At 41.8% G+C, this 22,033-nt stretch overlaps 1 protein-coding gene across 12 annotated transcripts in view; it reads left to right on the forward strand.

Moving 5' to 3' along the window:
- TANC2 (tetratricopeptide repeat, ankyrin repeat and coiled-coil containing 2) overlaps window positions 1-22,033 on the forward strand; it is a 254,383-nt gene that overhangs the window by 49,697 nt on the left and 182,653 nt on the right. The window lies entirely within an intron of this gene.

The following is a 22,033-nucleotide window of genomic DNA, read 5'->3' on the forward strand; positions in this document are numbered from 1 at the left end:
ATCCCTTCCCCTTGCAAATGAGCGGTCCATTTTTGTACACCACTTGGATATTTTGATGACAAGCACTGAAGAAGAGCTCACAGCGGTTACCAGTTTTGTCAAAATCGTTTTACTGCATGCTGTGAGTCAACACGTTAAGCTTTAAAATGCAACACTGCCTAGGTGCTAAGCAAATCAGAAGCATCAATTCAGTTATTAAATCTAGCAGAATTTTTTGGGCTAAGGGAAGAAGTATATCGGTATACTACTACAGTCAGACTGTAGTGGCACAGGTGTGAGAGGGGAACAGATTAAAATACGTATATTCTGTGTGATTTTTGGATACATCTGGGATTTCGTGGGGTTACTCCCGCCCACTCGTGGGTATGTGACAGCCACCTGTAGCTGCCTTACTCTCGCTGAACCGGTAGAGGGAGTAGAAGTTTTCTGACAAACCACGTACCAGGAGCTGTGCTGAGATGCACCACGCTGATGGGCAAAGGAGGGAAAGTTACGTTTTTTCATGTCAGATGACCTCACCTTCTCTCATTCCCCAAAGAAAAAAGTTTTCTCCATTCAAGAAGAATATGCACACTCGCTTCAAAAGAAAATAACATAATCAGTTTGGGGGATTTGTTCAGTGAAACCGTTGGGAAAGTGGAACGTCCTTTCCAGGGTGTCTGAGGAAACCTTAATAATTACCGTATCTGTGAGAGTTTTAAAACTACAAATGAGTCAATTAAGAGCAAAGGTTTATATCTGTGAATTCAACTATTTCATCTGCAAAATCAGTGACGTCTAATGCCTTATCTTTGGCTTTCTCTCCTGGAACAAGCCTAGCCCCAGTTCTTGGGTAAGCAACAGACTTGGCTGTTGTAACTTTAAGGATGATTTAAACAAAATGAATGCTCTAATCTGTAAAAATGGATTTCTGGTTTTTGTACAAGCAAAGCAAAAGTAATGTTTACAGTTCTGCAGGCTTCGTATTTTTGTTCTATTTGAATGCTGGAAACTCTAATTCCTGTTTGCAGTGAAATTCTGCCTGCAATGATTTCAGATCCATCGATGTCAATCACAGAAAGCTGTAGGTAATTACCTTTTTCTAATTAGCTTGTGAATTTTCACATCACGTGGCTTGGCACAATTTCCGGAAGATTTTCCAAGCAATAAATGACATCAGTAGATGAACCGGGCAGATCTCCTGATTGTGTAATGTGCAAGTGTGCAGTGCTGCATCAGGAGCCAGTGGCTCCTGGGGGCAGGTGGGTTGAATTCACCTCCTAGGAACGGATTCAGCTCTTCGGAAAATGTTCTTTCAAGGTGGCTTTTCACAGATGTTGGTACTAAATTTAGCTTTTTTTGGAGTCTCCGTTATCAAGAGACTTGTGAAAGGCTTACACTTGTGTCTTTTTCTCTGACTAACTTGTAGGAATAGGTTCAGTGAGACCACAAGAGAATAATCTTTAGCAGCAGTATATAATTCTTTTATGCAGTGTAGGTAATACAAAGAATATAGAAACTTTGAGTGGCAGAGCGTGTGACACAGATGCTACAGCACAAAGTCGTGCTTTTTGGATTTGTTTGGGGAGGGGGAAGGAGGGTTCTTCTAGGTATCCTTTGGTTGTTATAGAATAGTGTGGAAGGAAGAAATATTAATTGCTGCGTGGGGTAGAGGGAGCCTGTATTCCCAGTTCTACTGTAAAATCTCAGAATGCAAAATAAACCTCTCATCTCATAATTTCATTTCATGTTTAAGCTTCTAAATGTGATGATAAAAGTCAAGATGAGACTAACTGGATGGTGGAAGGTTTTATTAGGTTGTTACTTTATTAAATTTCGTTTTCAATATGTTTGATTTTTCAACTCTCCAGTTACCAAGTAAGCAGCAAAGAATACAGAAGATGGATGAAGTGTGATGACGGTTGGCAGAATTGTAGTTATTGCTCCAAAAGAAGCATTAGAATAGCACCATGTGTTGGAGGCAGCTTTGAGTGGAGAGATTAGTGTACTCTTTGGCTGTAAGGCAAGCTGAAGTTGCGTCGCAAGGTGGTCGTAGCTTGATAGGATCTGAAGTGCAAACCTTGAGGAGCTGCTGCTGTGGGATAGGAGTTGAGGCAGCTTTAGCAAAGGCGTGTTACAAGATGGTGAGGAGGTTTCTGGGACTTCACAGTACTGCTCCCTTTTTATTCAATTTTGATATTTAATCACAGTTAAGAAGCAACCTGCAGTTTTGTAACCTTTCACAACAAGGAAGGAATCTCATGAAACACGATCAGACCTCACGCTGATTCGGTGCTCCACGTGCAAAACATTTTTCGGGTATCAAACACTTCTGCACTGGCTGGAAGCGTTCTGTCTTGGAGCGTGGTAGGAGCATTCCCGAATGAAATGAAACCGCCTACTTCATTAATTATTTTTTATTTCTTTGATAAATGAAAGGTCATGTTGCTAGATGATGCAAGAGGGATGCGGAGTGCAGTGAGTTATCACTCCGGGCCAGGCCAACACGGCTTGTGTTTGTCCAGGCTGTACTGTTACAAAGATGACGGAGCCTCTTCACTTGCACTGCTGGATCCCTGGTGTCCTTCAGCTCTTTGGAGCATGGCTAGGGGGCAAAATTCGCCTGTTCTGGTCTGTGGTGGGTGTATTTTGAAGAGGTGGGTTTGTCTTCAGTCCTGTCTCCAAGAGCTGAACCCTCTGGCCTTACATGTCTGTTAATGAGATCCATTTTCATCACAGTCCTATCAGGATTATTAATTCTTGTTAGTCTAAGCACTCCTTTACTTAAATTTCCACCAAAGATGTGGGATTTTTCCATGTGACTTTTTTTTTCAGTACCTAAAGATAAATATTATTTGTATTCAGTGTGACTTGTCCCTGGGAAGTGTTGATACAGGTTCTTGCATGTGTTTATTACGTTGACAGGTGTTGAAACCATATCGCTCCATCCTAGAATTATATTCCAGGTATGATTCATATTTTTATTTTTGAGGGATTTTTGTGCACTAAATACTGGCCAGCTTACATAAAACCTGATGATCTATAGTGAATTGTTCTAACATGTGATGTATATAAATACGATCAAACATAATTCAGTAAAGGTTAAAATCAGCTCCCGTCTCCTGCATCCTCTTCCCAGCCTCCAGGGTTTTTCTGTGGCTTTGCAAGTGTGGCTTTTTTAATGTGGCTTTTGCAGCTCCCAGTTCAGCACTATGTATGTAAAGCTGCTGGTTTTGCGAAGACGTATGTTTACCTTCATTCATATAAACATCTTTTTGATGCGTGAAGTACCTGTACTAAGCGTTGGCAAATCAATGTTGTAACATCGTTATTACATTCTCTTTATTGCAGTTGCACTTGATCTTCCTTTTTTCTTTTTTCCTTAAGGAACAGTATGTGCCTAGTACTTACTAATTTTTTTAATGGAAAAATTATCTTTTTTCATAAGAGGATTGATTTTTAAGCTGTCATCCCTTTAGCACTGTCTCCTCTTCAGACCGTTTCTATTGTATGCACAGAAACTTGTGCTCTCTCAACATGCGCATGAGGAATTTTTTTTTACTATTGGATATATTTTTAGATAACTGATGGATAATTTTTGCTGAAGCTTCCATTTTTAAATGACCTATTTGAGGGAATTGTGGAACTTTTTGCTGCAAGATCTTTCTCATGTGGAAGGATTTATTTCTCCTTTTATGTAATCGTTTTCTTTTTGAGGATGTGATCGGTATAGAAACGGACCCGTACTCTCTTAGCATACAACCCCCCCAAAATCTAAGCAAGTTCAGGGATGTGACTTTACAGGAAGCTTTGACAGTGTATCCAGATCTTAGCAGAAGGTGTTTGGGTCATTTAAGCAGGTTTGAAAATCAGCAGCTTCTCTTTGGTGAATTATGATAAAGTGGTGCCTGAAACCATTCGTTACGCTCCAGGATGGTTACCAACCACCAGCTCTCCTCCGGGACCTCTCTCACTAGTTGCAGATAGACAGAAAATAATCTGAACTGGACCTGTGGTCCGTTCTTACAGTAAGAAATGAAGATCACGGCTTATCGCAGGATTCCAATATACTGATTTAGAAAGAGGCATTTAATTTATATTTGAATTTTCTTTTGTTACAACTTAAAGTGAAGTATTAATATGTGAATTTATTTTTATACTTAATACAAATTACCCTGCTTTTAACTTATATTAAAACACTGTCTTTCATTGATACCACGAGTAGTAATAGTGCCTTTAAATGATTCATTCGTCACGTTGTTCTTGTCTGATTTAAACCATTGAGTCATCCACTTTTTTTTTAAAGCATTCCTTGAAGTAATTCACAGTGAAATATCTCATTCTGATCACTGAGTTGCCAACAGTGTTTTATTAAAAGGAATCAAAAGCTACAGAAAGCATTCTTGGTGGTGCTTCTGCAATTTTTTTTGTTTAGAATTGCAAGTTAAAAAATGCATCTGTATGTTTAATTAGTACGTTACGTGAACAAAACTTGTTTGACAGTTTACAACAATGCCGTGTTATTAAACACGGACACCTAGAAAGACTTCAGTAGATCAAAATCGGAGAATGTAAGAAAAATTTCAATTCTAGGTGTCTAAACATCACAGCTGCCTTTTAGTACTGGTGGCTGATCCTCAAGGCTGATGAATGATCCTTAGCTAGGAAATACTGCCCTGAAAGATAAAAGCCCAGTAACAGTTTATAAGCTTATAAACTGAATATCCAGCTATTCTTTATCTTCTCTATTGAACAAAGCAAGAACTTCTTGCTCACTGCATGTGGCTGAGACACATCCTTGCTGTCAAATGGAGATATTTGCCTCTGCTGGTTGGTTGTACGACGAACAAAGTTTACCTCTTCTCTTGACATGCTCCAGAGGGAAGATCATCACTTTAAAATACATGTGAAGTCGTGAAAATAAAACTTCTTTATTTTCTGACGCAGCTCGGGAGGGAGTGTGCTGCTTGTTCCTAGCCGTTCGGCGTCGCGCTTGGGAGAGGCTGAGACAGGGTCCCTGCAGGAGCCGCGCCTGAAGGCTCTTCAGTAAAATCAGGGCACGGTGAAACAAAAATCAAATGAAACAGGCTAGTTTGTAAGTACATAATGACAGTGAAGCTGGTCTTGTCATAATAATTTGCTTATTAATTCAAGTCAGTTTTCCCAATTTTCTTCCTGTTTTCCGAAGAGAAGTATTTCCCACACTGCAGGTTGTAGCACTTGCAGCCTTAGAGTTGTGGAAAAGTATGGTGTACTGACTTGGGGCCTTTTGATTCTCTATTTTGTAAACCCATATTTTAACAAAACAGGGACGGCTGTTTTAGTCAGTGTCACAAGCTTCAACTGAAAGAGTGATCTTTATTTTTATTAAACAAACTGATCCAATTTTTAACTCACAAATAAATAAATTCTTTGGACATGGGCCATTTAAAAAAAAAAAGTATTTTAACTTCAGCTTTGTTGGTTTTCCAGAAGTTCTTAAATATCAAATGAGGAGGGGTATGTAGGCTTCTCGGGCTCTTCTGAAAATCCTGGTGTGTGATTACCTGCATTTTTAAGTGACTAGATTAGATTAATTTGAAATCTTGTCTTCTACCTAGTTCATTTTAAATTCAGTAGGATAACAAAAAGAAAGGTGTATTCTGGAAAATGAAAGAAGCACCTTTTTTCTGGTTTATGCAAATTTAATGCATTCATGTTGTAATATACTTGTTATACCGTTTCCTGGTTGTTTTCTCAGTGGGTAGGTGTTCTGCATCCAGGTTCTCGGGCATCACGGTACACAGGAGGTTAATGTCAACTGTGGGGTTTTTTCTTTCTTTTCAAGACAGAAAGTCTGTTACTATTTTGTAACTATACTTGGCAGCAGTAATGATTTATCACAGGGTCCTTTTTCCAAATGTGTCTCTTTAGGACACTGTGCATGAAAGAAGTCCAGGCGGCTGGCCATGCTCCAGCTTCTCCAGCAGAGAGAATGAATAACGTAGCAGCTTGGGGCCAGGGAGCCCGATTAGTCTATGAAAGGAAGAGGGTTTTTTGGGCTTCAGAGGGGAGAAGCCAGGGAGAAAGGAGACTGGTAGATTCGCCTTGGCTATGTGCAAGGTATCCTTCTGGCTTGTGCTGCTGCTGGCACCGTTGCCTTTGCCATGTGCTGTGGATAAGACAGTGTTGACAATGGGGAGGATGGCTTGGCCATTAATCTTGGCCAGTTTAGCAAGAAGAGAACATTGTGAAAGAGCTGCCTTTTACTTCCTTAATTGTGAAAGCCCCTTTCAGTGAGCGCCGGTAAGCTTCCTTGAGTAAATACTGTGTACTATCAAAGGTGTCCATGGATCTTGGCTGTGGAGTTGGTTGAGGATTAAGAACTCCACAGAGCATGGCTTCTTTGTGCTGATGGTTTAGTTCCCCTGTGTTTGCAGGTAAGTTGGGGAGTATCTTCTGAGGTCTGCTGGCTGAATCCTAGAGATGAGTGTCTCAGTAGCAGGAGAGTAGCTACGTCCTATTTCTGAACTTGGAGGTATCTGAAGAAATCTGTTTTTTGTAACTTTCCAGGCCTCTGGTTTGCAAGCAGTTCTATGTCAGAAATGTAATTAAGGTGACTGTGGACCTACATTAACTTGTTCTTCTATTGATGTGCATCTGAATTTCTTGTTAGGTATGAAAAAACCCCTCATAATTATCAAGCAACTAGTATGCTCTTGACATAAGAGTTACTTTTTACCTTGCCGCCTTCTTTTCTTTTCCTTATGATCTAACTAGTGTGCATTCCTTGTTCGTATAGTGTTTAGCATATTTGTGAAGTTAGAACCAACTTAGAGGTAAAGTACCATTGCAGACTTCTCCAAAGTCTTAGTTTTTAAAATGAATTTTAATGAATTATCAGGGTTGTGAGTTGAAGTTAAACCTAATTTTAAATTTCCAATGCATTTTCCAGCATTAGAAGTCAGTAATATTATGTGACACATTTGTTTGTGTGCATCGTGTGTTCTGTTTGTAGGTAAAGGCTTAGTCACATGAGCAGTTTTTTAGCCTGGAAGTGTTTTTCTAATCAGTGAATGCTTTGGTGCTGTGGTACTTGGCTTTGGTTGGGCAGTAATATAAAATATATGTAAAATAGTGGCAAGAAAGAGGTAAACCCCTAAAAATGATCCTTTTTCATGATTATACGGATGTATACGGATGTATGTATACGGATTATACAAATTCACCAAATAAATTCAAACCCCCATCTCCTAATTTAACCTATACAATCCAGAAAACGTGATTTTCGGATACTGATGTGAGCTGTAAGACAGGAGTGAGGCCAAGAAACCTTTGCCAAGAGTGGTTTGCTGCCAGCTTGGTTGTACTCAGACTCCTTTTATTTCCTGCCATGTAATACTGATACTAAAATTTCAGCCATTACGTACGTGCATCTGTGATACTGGGAATGTTCAGAAAATGTGGACGGTGACTTTTACAGTAATGTAATGGAGTGCAAAGTGCAGGCTAACCAAGGTGACACTGCTGCTTTCTTCGTACAGACCCGTGGCTCTGGAATGTCCCGCGCCTCTGCAGCCTTTGGACAAATTAATAGCCCGTAGTTGGGGGACTTCTGCTCAGTGAAACGGATGGAAAAGTGTTGTGGTTTTAGCTGGGACAGAGTTAATTTTTCTTCCCTGCAGCTGGTGCAGTGCTGTGCTTGGGACTTAGTATGAAAACATTGATAACACACTGATGTTTTAGTTGTGGCTGGGCAGTGCTTGTGCGAGGCAAGGGCTTTTCCAGCTTCCCCTGCTCGGCCGGGGGCACAAGGAGCCGGGAGGGGAGGGGGCACAGCCGAGAGGGCGGATTCAAACTGGCCAAAGGGATATTCCGTATCATGTAACGTCATGCCCAGTGTGTTACCTGGGGGGAGCTGGCCGGGGGGGAGGAGCGATCGCGGCTTGGGGACCGGCAGCATTGGTCGGTGGGTGGTGAGCGGTTGCATCGCTTGTGGGTGGGGTTTTTTTCCTCTTTTTTTGGGGCTTCATTTCTCTCCCTTGTTATTTTCCTTTTTATTTTATTATCATCATAATCATTATTATCATTACCATTATTACTATTACTATTTTATTATTTAAACTGTTCTTAACCCATGAGTGTTCTTGCTTTTGCCCTTCCTATTCTCTCCCCCATCCCACTGGGGTGGGGGCAGCGAGCGAGCACTGTGTGGTGCTGAGTTGCTGACTGGGGCTGAACCACGACAAAAGGGAAGTTAGATACCATAAAAGTGAGATTTGAAAAAGTTCCTGAGCTGCCAGTATATGAAGTGCTTAATAACTGAGTATCTGAGGAGCCATACCACTATGATTATTTTTAAGTAGTAATTAAATCTCTGTAAATCTGCCTTATAAGTAGAAATCTTAACTCAATTACCTAATTTCCTGTTTAATTTTGAAAAAAATGTTTCAAGTTAAAAGTTACGTATACAAACTTGTATTACAGACTTTTAAAGGGGAGGTTAAGATTAAGCTTGCTTTCTGAACTGGGTGTGTGGGCTTGAGCGATAGGCGTGGGTTGACGTGCTCCTGTGGTGGCGGTGCCACGTACCGAGCCGGGAGTTCGCTGAGGTGGTCACCGAGAAGTCCCCGAGTCGTCTCCTGCCACAGCGAGTAGTGATCCACGGCCGCCCTGCAGATGGGAGGAGGGGGAAAGGATCTTTAAAAAGTGCACTGACCTGGATTTGTAGGTGTGGACAGGACGCACAAGAGTCCTGATGCTGTTTCAAACGCTGTATTCTCACCTTTCTGTTGTTTACAGTAAGCTATAAAAAGGAAAAACGTGGGTAATAAAAAGGTACTCTAAGATTTGCCACCAAGAATTTGTTTAAAATATTTTTCTGTCTAGAGAAACTTGCTCAGAAGTTTTCAGTGACATTTTTCTAGACTGGGGGAAGTTTTAAACTGCAGTGACAGTGAAACCTGGTCATAAAATTTGCGGTATTGAGCCGTAGCTGAGGTGTGTGGTGGGACAGCACGGCGATGAACCCACAGAGCAGATCGAGTTGAGTGATGATCAACACTTAAATTTTTCTTACTAAGCTTCAGCACAATACCTAGAGACAATTTGTTTTAAATGGGGGTGATCACAATCGATAGGAAGGCTGATGCCCACTTCAGTAAACAACTCTGAGCTTTGCGACAACTTGCTGGCAAAGTGAGCGTCTGCCCTCTGCTTAGCTCTTACTTTGGACTAACTGTTACACTGCACTGGTACGAAAGGTAACAGAACCCTGCGAATTATTTTTCAGTCTGAAAAAGGCCAGGATAACTTTGTGTTTCATTCTTCTGTGACTGTCTTTGAGCTTGAAACCAAAGGGGCGGTACATAATGGATGCAGAGTTAAAAGGAAATCAGAGTTTCAAAAAGAAAGATGTGCTGTTGGATGGTAATAAATGACTGGTGATAACCTGAGTGATGGGAGAGGAGACGTCCAAGCAGGAGAGGCAGCATTGCTCCGAAAGAAGAAAATAACTTTTCTTTCATGTGGAGGCTCATGTGTTATAGTGGACAAAGGATTTTACCAAATAGTGTTTGTTTGAATAACATACGTCACATATGTGTTGCCATAAGTGACTGTGCTTCTAATGAGCAAAAGCTGATTAGCAGGTGGGCATAAAATGAATGCCCTGTACTGTCTTGTGCCCTCAGCAGGCCCGTAAGTCATCGAGTTCAGCGGGAGGCCAGCTCCTCCTAAATTTCATCATCAGGTGAGCGCTGTTACAGATAGAGCCCTAAAACCCCAGACTGGGGTCCAGAGTGACCCGGCACCTCTGCTGAGCTGAGCCATCGTGGTGGGGCCTGGGGCAAGAGCCGCCAGCTCTGAGAGCAGCCACCGAACGCCTGGGCCCTGCTCCTGGAAGCTGGGCGAGCTGGCGCGAGGAGGCTCCAAGCACCGCCAGAGTCCCGTACAGCTGGTGGAAACAGCACTTCAGGTTTCAGAAGTATGGACGCCCAAGATTCTTACAACTTGGAAACGTTTTTAGTAGGAAATTAGTAACTAAAGGCTAAACTGTGCGTTCTGTGCTAGGAATTCTTCAGCTGAGATAGACAGATGTGCCATGGCTTAGCTTGCAGAGGATTTCTGGGCAGGGAGCACCCCGTGATAACACTGATATCCTTGTTTGCAGAAATCTACGGGCTTGGTGATGGGTTGATGATGCTTATTTTTCGCTAATGTGACATGGGAAGCTCCTGACTGCCCCAGTTTCTGCATCCAGCTGTATAATTGCTATCTATATTGTAATACATAAGTATGGTGTTTTTAAAATTCATGAACAAAATATGCTGTATAATTTCCAAATATGATTAGCAACACAGTTCTTTTCATCTTGTCATGCAGTCATCTTCCCACATTAAAAAGAAAAAGCAAAAGGTGTAGTTTCAGGTTAACATACACCTCATGCAGTATGGGTGTCTTTAGACAAAATAGGGATTTGCTATGAATAGAGAGAAATAAGGGTTCCACTTCTTCCACATGAACTAGATGAGATGAATTGTATCCCAGATTAGATGTACCTGTTTTTTTCCAGTGCCAATAAAAGGGTTGAGATGATTGAGGTATAGATGTTGCTGTCAGTGATGCCTAAACTTATTTAGGATTCATTCTGCTCCAGGACAAGCACATGTTGCTTTATACGATCTCTTAAGAAGTGTGCGTACCTGTACGTGCCAGGAAAATAACCCCACTTGTCCTTGTGCCTAAAATTCAAGGGAAGTAATGCTGACAGTGTATCTTGTAGGAGTAGGACTAAAGCTAATAAATTTGTTATGACAAGGGTTTTTTCTTGCTGTGTTTTTGTACAAGCTGCCAACACAGTAGGATCCTAATTTCAATTCTGGCTTCCAAGCACTGCAGTAGTAAAAATAAACACAAACATACTTGCACAGGAAAAGTAGTTCTTTTTTCATTCTGCAGTTGCTCTTCGTGAGCCTCGTGGCCCCAGCCATGTGGGTGGGGTTTTTGTGGACTTTCATGAGCGATAAGCGATATGGGTAGCTAATCGGGGATGTCTGCCGAGCAGCAGTGCAACTCTCCATTTTGAGGTACATTCATGAAGCGCATGTACTATCACACACCCTTCCAGCAAGTGTCCATTCTGTGGCCCTAAAGAGATGGAGTTATTGCCATAAAAATATAGCAGGAGGGGGAGAGGAAAAAAAAGCGCCAACTTTTGGAAAGGTGCTGAGGCATCTGAGCAGCGCAGTCACTTGCTGGGTGATGCTCCGCCAGATCCGTGTTGCAGCTCCCTCGGCAAACAAAACAAAGCCATAATTCATCCTCTGCTCAAATGACCTTCCTGGATGAGAGAGGAACTTATATGATAAATGGACAGACTTAAGTATGTTTATGAATTGCCAAATCCTCTTAAGCCAAATTGCTATTTTTACTTCATTAATTAGAATGTCTCCATATTGCAAACAGTGATGGGTTTACCCCAAAACAGATGGCTTGCTCCGTAGGAAACCTAACAACGTGAAAACACCAAATGCGCTATTCACTGATTAAAGTTTTACTTATGTTTGGAATGAGCTTGCGTCTCTTTTCCATTATAAAATATGAAAAATACGGCTTACATTTTAAATAATTGAATGGCTAAGGCAATAATCTGCCTGATTTTTTTTTTAATGGCATTTTGTATGGCAAGGTTTAATAGCTTTATTCTGTTTTTGTAAAAAAAAAAAAAATAATAAAAAAGTAGTTTTCAACTTTAATTTAAGGATCGCAAGTTGCTGGGGACGCAGGGGAGGAAGGTGGCATGTACAGCCCGGGCGGCAGCTGCCTCCTGTTCTGCCTGAGCAATGGGTTTAGGGAGGGCGAGAGCAGAGCCCAGCGCTGCTCCAGGAGGGACCAGGTCCCACCTGCGGGGTTTGCGGCAGCGCCCGGGGCTGGGTGTGCTGGAGCCGTGGGCTGCAGTGCCCGCCTGGCACCGGCATCTCCTGCTCTGCTGCCTGGAACATCGGCAAAATGGTGCAGGAGGTTTTGAGTTCAAGAGGGAGAAGCCTTCAGTGTAATCCAGAGGTGGTTCTGCATCACTGAGTGAGGGAGGAAACGAGGAGGAGAGCTGAAGAGGTTAATACTGCTTGGGGCACCTTCTGTTTCTCTGTCTGCTTCAGGATGCGGTTGTAGGTGTGAGAGCACAGATGTTTAAAATTTTTAAAAGCTGTGTGGCCTTTTCCTGAGCTTAAAAGTACATGAAAATGTGTGTGACTCTTGTGTTCAAATGCTTCCAAAATGTCTTGTGGAAATGTTGATTTGCCTGTAGAAGAGAGTTAGCTTTTAAATTATTAGTTATGGCTACCACATAGAAGATCTTTTTTTCTCCTTTTTAAAATGGAACACACCCTGCATGTCTCTTCATCCTTTCTTCCTCCTCCTCTTCTCCACCTTTTGTGTTTGTTAGTTTGGTTTTGTGTGTATAATAATGCCAGAGAGTGTTACCAGAGGAGTCTCAGCTGAGATGTGGAAAATCATGGGAATGAACACTTCATATTTTATTGATAAGCATAATACACTGTTTAGTTTGCATTGTAAATAACAAGGCTTTAAATTATTACTGGCTTTCTTTTTCAAAGAAAATACTTAGAAAAATATGTCATTGCACACTGGGGAAGGAAGTAGGATTGGGATGGGTGTCCCGAGGATCCCAAGGACAGAGAGATACGAAGGCTTAGCTAAAGCTGACTTTTTACATCGTGGTGCAAAATATAATGAATTATACATGAATATGTATATATTTTTAACTCTGTATTATTTAGATCATTAAGCGGTGGTATTAGTAATGTTGCTGTGAAATTTATTAACAAAAGTAAAAGTATAATTCAGTTCTACAGCCTGGGTGGGTCTGTTCTTATATTGTGTCGTTACTACTGAGAGAGCTGTTTACTTTATGAATACAGATTTCAAAGAGGTTTTGGGCTGTGGGGTGCTTGGACTAGTAGAGTGCTGATTCACGGGCTTTGGTCTTGGGGTGCACTGAGCTGGGGGGGTATGGAGCAGGGGCTGAATTCCCAGGGATGGCTGGGTTTCCTTCACTGGCTGAAACGCCTTTCTGGGGCAGTCCAAATCTCCGCAGCTGTCACTTCAGCCTGTAGTGCACTGTCATTCGGGGAGAGACGTTGCTGGATTTGACTTGTCAACTTTTAGGTTCCTGGTAAGATGTCTTATCCTAAAACATACAAAAATGCAATATCTACATAGCCAAAATGTAGGGGGAAACGTGTTTGTTGTGAAAGTGCTCTTGCATTTAGGCTGTTGAACCTTGACTCTGGAGAGGGACGGGAAGGAGGGCAGAGGGATTAATATCATGGGGGTTTGTGTGTGATCAGGAACTTGAATAAATATAATGGGGGAGGTTTTGTGACGTTGACTTTTTAAGTCTGGCTAATGCTTGGCTAGACAGTTTTAATATTGTATTTAAGGAATTTGTTTTACTTATAAATGGATGCTTACATGTTTTAATATTTTTTTACCTACGTTAATGGAATAGTCATCTACTTATTCATCCAGTTTCGTTCTGTTTGGTTCATTTATCATGCATACCTGTTCCCCACCCCTTATTTATTGCAGTGTTAACTATAGTTCAAGGAAGAAAGCCGCAGTTTGAATTTAATAATGCTCTATAGTGCTTATTTCTTGGTTCAATTAAATATTCTGAATAAAAAGAAAGACATACCTGCATCCTCTCTATGCCTAAATCATCCTGTTTTTTCAGGTGCCACTTACTAGCAACTCTGGCATAAAACTAGAATCATGCATCAGCTCTATAGGTGCTAAAAATAGTTTACAGTAGCAGCAAAAGTACATCTGAAGGTATATTTTACGTATTGTTAGAAATCTGCTTTCCCTTCTCCTTAGCCGTTTCATGTCTCTTGCTTGTTATGTGACAGATTTGCAGGTGAAACAAAGCAGGCGAATGATCTCCGTTACAGGTAACAGCAATAATGAGCTTATCTGAGTCCCCTCGCAGTACCGCAAAGGCATGGTAACAGCAAGGCTATGAACTGCCTAGTTTTGTTTTATTTAAGAGCTACAATGAAGTTTAATAATAGCTTCAGTTGGGCATTTCCTTCAGACGGTTACATCTCCCAGTTTCTTCTTATCTGAAAATGTCCTGAAAATTTTCATCTTAGTCCTTAACGGTACCATTGCACAGCCCTAGCATGCTCTGCAGGCCCGGATTAGACCAGACGTGTTCTCCGGGTTATGTCGGCGAAGCAAAGATAAATCACTTGAAATCTTCCAGGCCAAAAAAAAAAAAAAAAAAAGTCTCAAGTTACTCCATTCAGTGTGAGATGATCACAGCTCCTTGAGGTTTCTTAAGCGTGGGCTGATGAAAAGCCTTGCAGCAAAGACAGAGGCTCCTGAAAACAATTTTCACCATTAGTCTCAAAAGTATTTAAATTTGACTGCAGAAATGTGTCATTTTGGACGTCAGCGACACTTCTACGAGAACACGTGGCAATTGGCACTCGGACAGCAGGACGTTGCAGTCAGAGCAGGTGATGAATTGTCCTCTGTCTGCTGCCAGTTGGGGACCCCCTGAAAAGGGGAGAAGAGCCCCTCGTAGCCTTCACATCTCTTATCCGTGGTTAGATGGTCCAGTGAAATACAGCTGTAATGACTTGATCAGATGAGTGCCTTCTTCCCATTAACTGAAAATATATTAAAAAAATAATAGCTGTAGGGTGCAAGCGCTGTGTTCTGCTTGAAATCACAGTACTTCAGCCATCTCTTTAATAGTTAACTACCCGGGGAGTGTGGAAATAGCACAGGTATGTTAGTGATGGTGATTTAACTTAAAGAGAAATCATCTTGCTGAATCAAAGCCAGCAGTAGTGAATCGGAAAAATCAGGTAACGGTCCTATCTGTGCAAGTATATTTCCCACGACAAAAATCAGCTGTTACTGCCATGTTCTGCTTCTTAGCTGATTTTTCTAAATTATCTTATATGCTAATAGAGAAGTAGGCTAGAGACAGCTGTTTCTTGGTGTTACATGCTGAAAACAAAATGGCTCGTATATATTAGTGCTGCAAAATTGCAGATGAAGAGCTAGCTGCAATTAAGTTACTTCTGTTGAACAGAAATTAAGCAAAATACAATGATTTTGACCGGTTGTTGGGCAGCTGTTTTTGGGATGGAAGAAAGGGAAACAGGCAAATTAAGTAAATTTGCAAACAAGTCTGCAGTTACTACTGAAAAAATAAAAGTTTTTCTATTGAGAAATAGATCTTCAGCGATGCAACAATGGGATGTTATTTGTGTTCTGAAACTCCTGTTGACCGAGGCTTAGAGCTGGGTGCTCTTGCAAGAAAGAGGGTGTGTGTGGTGTGTGTAAGAAGTGCTTCAGTGCTTTTTTTTCTGAAAGTAACTCGTCCTTCCAAAATAACTGTCTTGCCTTTGAGAAGCCTCTACCTGGAGATGTACCTGGCCACCTTCCGGAGAACGGGCTCGTCATCCACCGAAGCAAAATGGTCGTGGCTGAGCTGGCGTCCTGAGAGCTGGGTGGTTGGGATTAATGACTTTACAGTACCCGTAATTGGAGGTCCTGGTCTGGGTCCATCTCAGATGAGTTGGATGATCTTTTTTTCGATAGCCATTGATTGAGTGCTGCAGCTGAAGTGGCCTTTTCTGCAAATACTACGTTTGTTGAGTGTATAAACGCTTCAGCCCTTGCGCATGCTTTTATCCACAGCCTGGCGGACAACGTCTTTTTATGCTACTCTAAGGAAACATGTATAGTTTCCGGAAGGATAAATAGTAAAATGTGAGAGAATCAGAGGTATCGCCAGTGTAAAACCCTAACAGGTGGATGCTGTGGCTTTAAGGCTGAAGTGTTTCAAAGTTGAAGTGTTTCAGAACATGAATTGTGGTAAAATATTTTTCTTTTAAGTTTGTTTTGTGCAAAGCTCTGGGCACAAAATTTATGGGACTGTGAAGTCAACAAGACTGTTTGAGACTTTTGTAATAACATTTCCCATAATCGGCCCCGTAATGTAAACTCTGGAGGTTCTCACGGTCCCTTTGATATTTATCCCTTTTGATCTAAAAAGTACAGGCTATATAAAGATTTTAGATTTTAAATGTTTTAATATGGTACGTTAGTAATATTGTAAGCTTTAATTTATTTCAAAATGCTCTTGAGGGCTGTGCGTGTTTACAGGAGAAGCAGAGCCTGTTAGTAATAGGGCGTGCTGTAATTTTAGGTGAAATGATTTCTTAGGTGTGATTCTCACTGAGTTGTGAGAACTATGTGATATTTCGGGAAGAGAGGTACAGTTCCTGGTATTTACCATGAAATATTTCTACACAGACTATCAGAACAGGGGTGTTACGTCTTTACCATCACTCGGAGGAGTTGAGTTGTTGCTTTCTGCCGGTCCAATAACCCCATTTTATATGGGCAATATTTTTTAATTGTAAGTAATAAAACAAAACCTAGAGATTTTTGAAAGACTTGTAACATGCAGTGAAAAATTCCAACAGCTAGGCTGCTCCGAAGGACGTTGATACTTAATTTAAAGCCAGTCTATGTATGTGTGAGTGCAATGCTAGGTAAATATCCAATATGTTAAATAATTTTTAAGGTCTAGTAATAAAAGCCATTATACACCATTATTTTCTACAGGAGATGCTGATTTAGTGGGATGTAAGGTAAGAAACTCAACTTTTATGCTATAATAGTGTCATTGTAAGGGTAAATCAAGCATGTGGCATTGAAAAATAGTTGCTGGATATACCCTGTAAACATACTGTAAATATCAAGGCACCAATGTTAGGTATTGTATATATTTTTTCTTTAGTTAGATTCTGTCAGAATAATGTCGAATATATTAATTTTAGAAATTGCAGTTGTCAAGACTTCAGATATACTTGAGAGAGAGAAAAAACGGGCACGTTTGCTTTCGTAGGAGTGCAGAGACTTTCGTAACAGAAAAACTTCTAAAAAAACCTTGGAATACCTCGCCTGGAAGCTCTGTAAGTGTTCCCTGGTCAGCAGCTTCCTAATATTTATTATTTGATATAAAGTTGGCAGCATGTGGAAGTAATCCCAGAAATGAAAAATGCAGCACATAATCTGCTATAATATGCTGAAATGTCACTCGGTAGCGCACGGTCCGCGGGAGCAAGGCTTTAACATTTCTTAAGTGGACGAGTTATAGATTAACCTTTAGCTGATTACCTCTTCGTAACGCTCATTAGCACTTCCAATGAGCTCAGCTATTTTTTCTCGTTCGGAAAAGTTTTGCCGTCTCTTGGCGGTGCCCGCGTAGCCCTGAGCTCCGGTGACGCGTGGCTGTCCTCGCCGCGTGCTCACCCTCTGCTGCAAGGACGCGCTGGAAGGACAGCTCGCCCGCGCTGCCGTGGCGCAGGTAGGCAGTGGATCAGTGGATTTGGTACGGAAATTGTCATTTTTTTTGTGTTTCTGTGATTGTTATTATGACTTTCTGAAAATGGCATCAAAGGATGTGTTTGTCAGGCTGGATGCTTCTTCCTTAGCAATTGAAATGTGTTTCTAAAAAAGCTTGTTCTGCATGCTTCCGTTGTCTCTATAACAGCAGTGTTTGGAGAGTTCTGCGGGTGGCCAGTGTACCACACCGGGGTGGGAGCTGGGGATGTTTGGATAAAAATAAAACTTTATTTGCCCGGTAGCTAGTGAAGGATTGTAATTAGGATCATCTGGGATTAAGAATAGTTTGGCATGTAACCTGTGTCACTCTGCCAGCTAACTCAGCAGGAGATTAAACCTGCTCATCTTCCTGCATGTGAGGGGCTGTGGGCAGAGACCACGGAGGTGCAGCCGGGGAAACCCGACAGGAGCTCGCCTCCGAGGTCTTCTGCAGAAGCTGCTGCCCTGATTCGGTCTGGATCATCCAGTACCAGTCAGGAAGACAGAAATCCAAAAGCCTGTCTTACAAGGGCTCTCAAGGGACAAAGTATTATCGCTGATCAGAATGGGATCAGTGGATGTTTATGACTTACTGGAGAAGTGTATTTTTTTGTTTCTTGTGTTTCCTGGCCATGAATTAATCATCCAGATGAGAATCAAAGCTTTAGGATGGCGTTAGTGTTGTTAACAGTTCTCTCCCTCCTCATTTGGAGAGCTGTGGCTCCACTTTATGCCACAGACAGCTCCAGATTTTAGTTTGACTCCCCAGAAGTGTCCTTCACATCCCCTGCCTGGCCAGTGCTAGCTACGAACTTTGCTTTGGGGCCTTACTTTTTAAGGAGCTTATCCAGAGTGGGGGTCTGGTATGGGTTTCAAGGTGCGTGTGTGAGCTGATTGTGTTCCTCTCATCTGATAAAGCTTTAGCTGATGGGTTTCCGTCACTGTCTTTCATTTTCTGTCCCCATATGGTCAGGTTATGTATTTCAGCTATCTGGGCTTCACGGCCAACCAAGACGCCAGCCATCGGCACCGCAATACAGACTCTTGTTCAAATTGTACAGATGTAGGTGTGTTCTCTCTCAAGAAGATTTTGGGACTTAAAATAATTATTTTGCTTCTCTGGTAGGATGATTGAATCTCTGCTGAGACTTCATTTTTATAGTGAAACTTAACATATGATTGCATTTAGTAACTCTGCAATCTTACAACCCTGCCAAACCTAAACCAAAAATCCAATATAGATAAGGACTTCTTTAAAAAAAGTTGCTGAAATAAAGGAATGCCCCTCTGTTGTTCCCCAGCGGCTGCCGTAAGCAAGAGGGCAGGCTTCTGCTACGGTAATAAACAAGTCTTTGGGTTAACCTTACGCAGTAAAAGTTAATGTTTTCAGGGCGTCCCAGTCTTAAACTACGATTAGTCCTCACGGGGAGATGGTGTGTCCATCGCTAACTGCGTGTTGCTGAGACACCCAGGTACCCAGGAGGACGCCTTATTGCATCTGCTGTGTCTGCAGTGGTAGAGTTCATTTTGCATCCCAGTCCAGGTGGTGCCTGTGGGTAGTGTTGAAGATCACGTCTGTAACGGTTCATAGTCTCAGGCTTCCACATGTACCCTGAGGGCTGCGTTCGGAATCACCGGGGTCGGAAGAAAATGCCTGTGAAGGACAGGAGAGCAGCTTCCTTCCGGACCATTGCAGCTAGCGCGTGTAAGGAGCGGAGCAATGCCGTGTGCTGTAAGGTGCTAGTGTTTGTGAAGAGCTCAAAGGGCACTCTGGTAAGTCTAGACTAGAAATGCCCCAATAATCCGTCTCTGCTATCCTTCACTGGACTAGATAACCCATGCTGATTTCTGGAGGGTTGGTGTGGAAGATGAGTAGGGACTCAGTGCGGGTTTGCAGCAGAGCTGCACAAATAAACCACGTTCCCTGCCAGAAAATAATACCCAGCAAAAACCTTCACCACTGCGCTTTTTTGTGTCGGGCACTGTCGTTGCCAGGTTTTGCCTATTATTACCTTCTGTTCAAAAGCTCTTTTTTGGTTTTGGTTTTCTTTCTTTTTTTTGATTGTGCAGTAAAACAATGACAGGGGACAAGGAATGGCTGTTCTGGCGTCCCCGAGAGCTCATAAGCTTACTCACAGGTTCCCATTTGGACAGAAGATCCACAAGCATGAGTGTGCAGGCTTTATTTTTAATATTAGAAGGGGGGGCAGGGAAGAGGTGATTAGAGCCATTTACCCCTTATTCATTAGGTGGGCGTGTGGAACAGCAGGCCGGCTGGAGAAAGTCTGGGGCTGGAGGAGAAGATGAAGTGGTAGCTTGGAGTTTGGAGAAGCAGCGCTTCCTTCAGCAGAGATGTGAGGAAATCCGGGCAGTACGGGCAGTTAATTGGGGCCAGAAGAACAGTTTATTTTGCAAAGAAACGGATCAAACAAAAATGCAGTGAGTTGGTAATGACAAAAAAATAAAAATCAATGAACTCAGTAGAACTTATACATATTTTATCTGCCCTCCAGCACAAGGCTTCTTGCGTCAGTTGAAATATTTTTTCCCAATAGCTTCAGGTCTTGCAACCATCTCTTTTCCCCTCAGAACGGCAGTGATCATAAATAATACAAATAATAAAAAGAAGCAAAACCCTGAACGATACCGTGGCATTATAATACTTAGGTTCTTAAAATTCGCGTACATATTCTAGCAGGCAAGTGTGGGTCTTTCCTGCCGCAGAGCATTTCTCACAGCACAGGTGTCTGTGCATGCTGTAGTTATGATACATGGTGGTCAATTATTCTTCTTTAAAAGAAATTCCCTGAAAGTAATTTATTTCAGAAAAGCTGTTTGAGCACATAGTTTCGCTGCTATTTATGTAGATTCTGTTGCACGTACTCTGGATAGTGTAAATGGCGTTGCGCTGGGGTGGTTGGGAGGGTGCCTGTGCAAAGGCACAGCTGCTGACAAGCAGTAAGTGGCAGTTCTGCTGTGGTGCCTCTCTGCTTTTTCATGGGTTCGTAATTCTCACCTTTTCCAGAGGGATCAAATTTGAAAACGCATTTTGAGTGGCGGGGAGGACACACTTTTCATCTGTTGTGAACAACTCACTAAATGCCAGGAAGCAATTAAAGTAATAAAACATATTGCTGACTTAAGCCGAGCATTGTATTTTTGCGTGGCACTACATAAACACAAACATGGTGGATATACAAACCAATTTTGGAGGAAGCCAACGTAACTTTTATACAGAAGTTACAGCATGTGTTTTCAGTGCACACAACGCTTCATGTATAGCACTGAGTCAGTGAGCGTGTATTTTAAATAAACCCCAATATGTGCAAACCCCAGGATGTGCAGTATTTTGCAGGCAAATACAGCTGTGACCGTACAACTATATATATATATATATTTTTTTTTTTTTCCATATGTGAGATTCAGCTTAAGTATCTGTCAGCAACTCAAGGCATTGATTTCTTCATTCTGTGATCATCCAGTGTTTCTCTCGTGGAGTGCTGTTGATAACTCGAAGCTGTCTCTGGCACTATGTGCAGTTACCCTCTTTCTGTAGGGGGTGAAAAAAAGGGGTTCCTTGCTGAAAATGAAGCTATTTTGGGAGATTCTCAGGGATCCTACAAGTAAATCCTTTATTCATGTATTTTAACCTGAGTTAATTTGAAAGGTCGTGCTCTGGTGGGTACAGTGTTTACGTAGGACCCTCCTTTGACCTGTAAAAGTTTGCAAATAAACTAATCAAAGTACACACTTTTGGGTTTTACCACATTAAAATGAGTTGCTAATTTGAATGTCGACATTAGAAAAAAGTTATTTGTAATTAGGCTATTTGATTGGCAATGATTTACTCTAGGTGTTTACTGAACCTGGGCAGGTGCGAGGCGCTCAGCTGCGACAGCCCAGGTCACCAACGTGGGACCGCTGCAGTGCTTGTAGTGTCAGCTGCTGCTTAAAGCGATGCCTACAGTGGGTTCTTCTGGCTCAGAAGACTACATAAGAAATGTTTAAACCAAACAAAAGGACTAGTTTGGCATGTCCTTACTAAAGAACGAGCTTTATTATGTTTTGTTCAGAATATTCTGTACATTAAGAAACCAGTTTAAAGATGGTTCTCTGCTGAGTAGCCCTTTAAAGTTCTAAAAAGATTTTTGTCTTTTCGAAAGGTAATCAAAATGTAGCTGAAGCTTTGAAATGTTTTTAAAGCAAAACTGGTTCTGTCTTTTCTTACAGGTGTACCGTGTGTTGGAGCGGGGTTGACACCTAGATTATCCCTACTGACAGGTTGAAAGATGTATTACCACCCTTTAAACTTCGGGCTGGCTATTGATGTGTGCTCCATTTACAATTAACACGTATACTTGTCTGTGTTCCTGCTATTAGTCATTATGGGTGACACGTAGTTACATCATGGGAACGAAAGCATTTCCTTTGAAATCAGAAGTTTTCTTGGAATATAGATGAGTCGTTTTTGGCGGAGTGCAGCTCAGCTGCCTGGGGCTAATGCACTTGGTAACTTGGGCACTTTGCAGACTGTTTTCTTGCTATTGCTTCGATGCATTACAGAAAGATAAGGGGGAATGGCAGGTGCCGAAGAAACTCCGTGGCTCTGTCTGCTTTAGTGCCTTTTAAGTTAATTTGGTTG

Source organism: Phalacrocorax aristotelis, chromosome 23 (assembly GCF_949628215.1).
Source record: "Phalacrocorax aristotelis chromosome 23, bGulAri2.1, whole genome shotgun sequence".
NCBI lineage: Eukaryota > Metazoa > Chordata > Aves > Suliformes > Phalacrocoracidae > Phalacrocorax > Phalacrocorax aristotelis.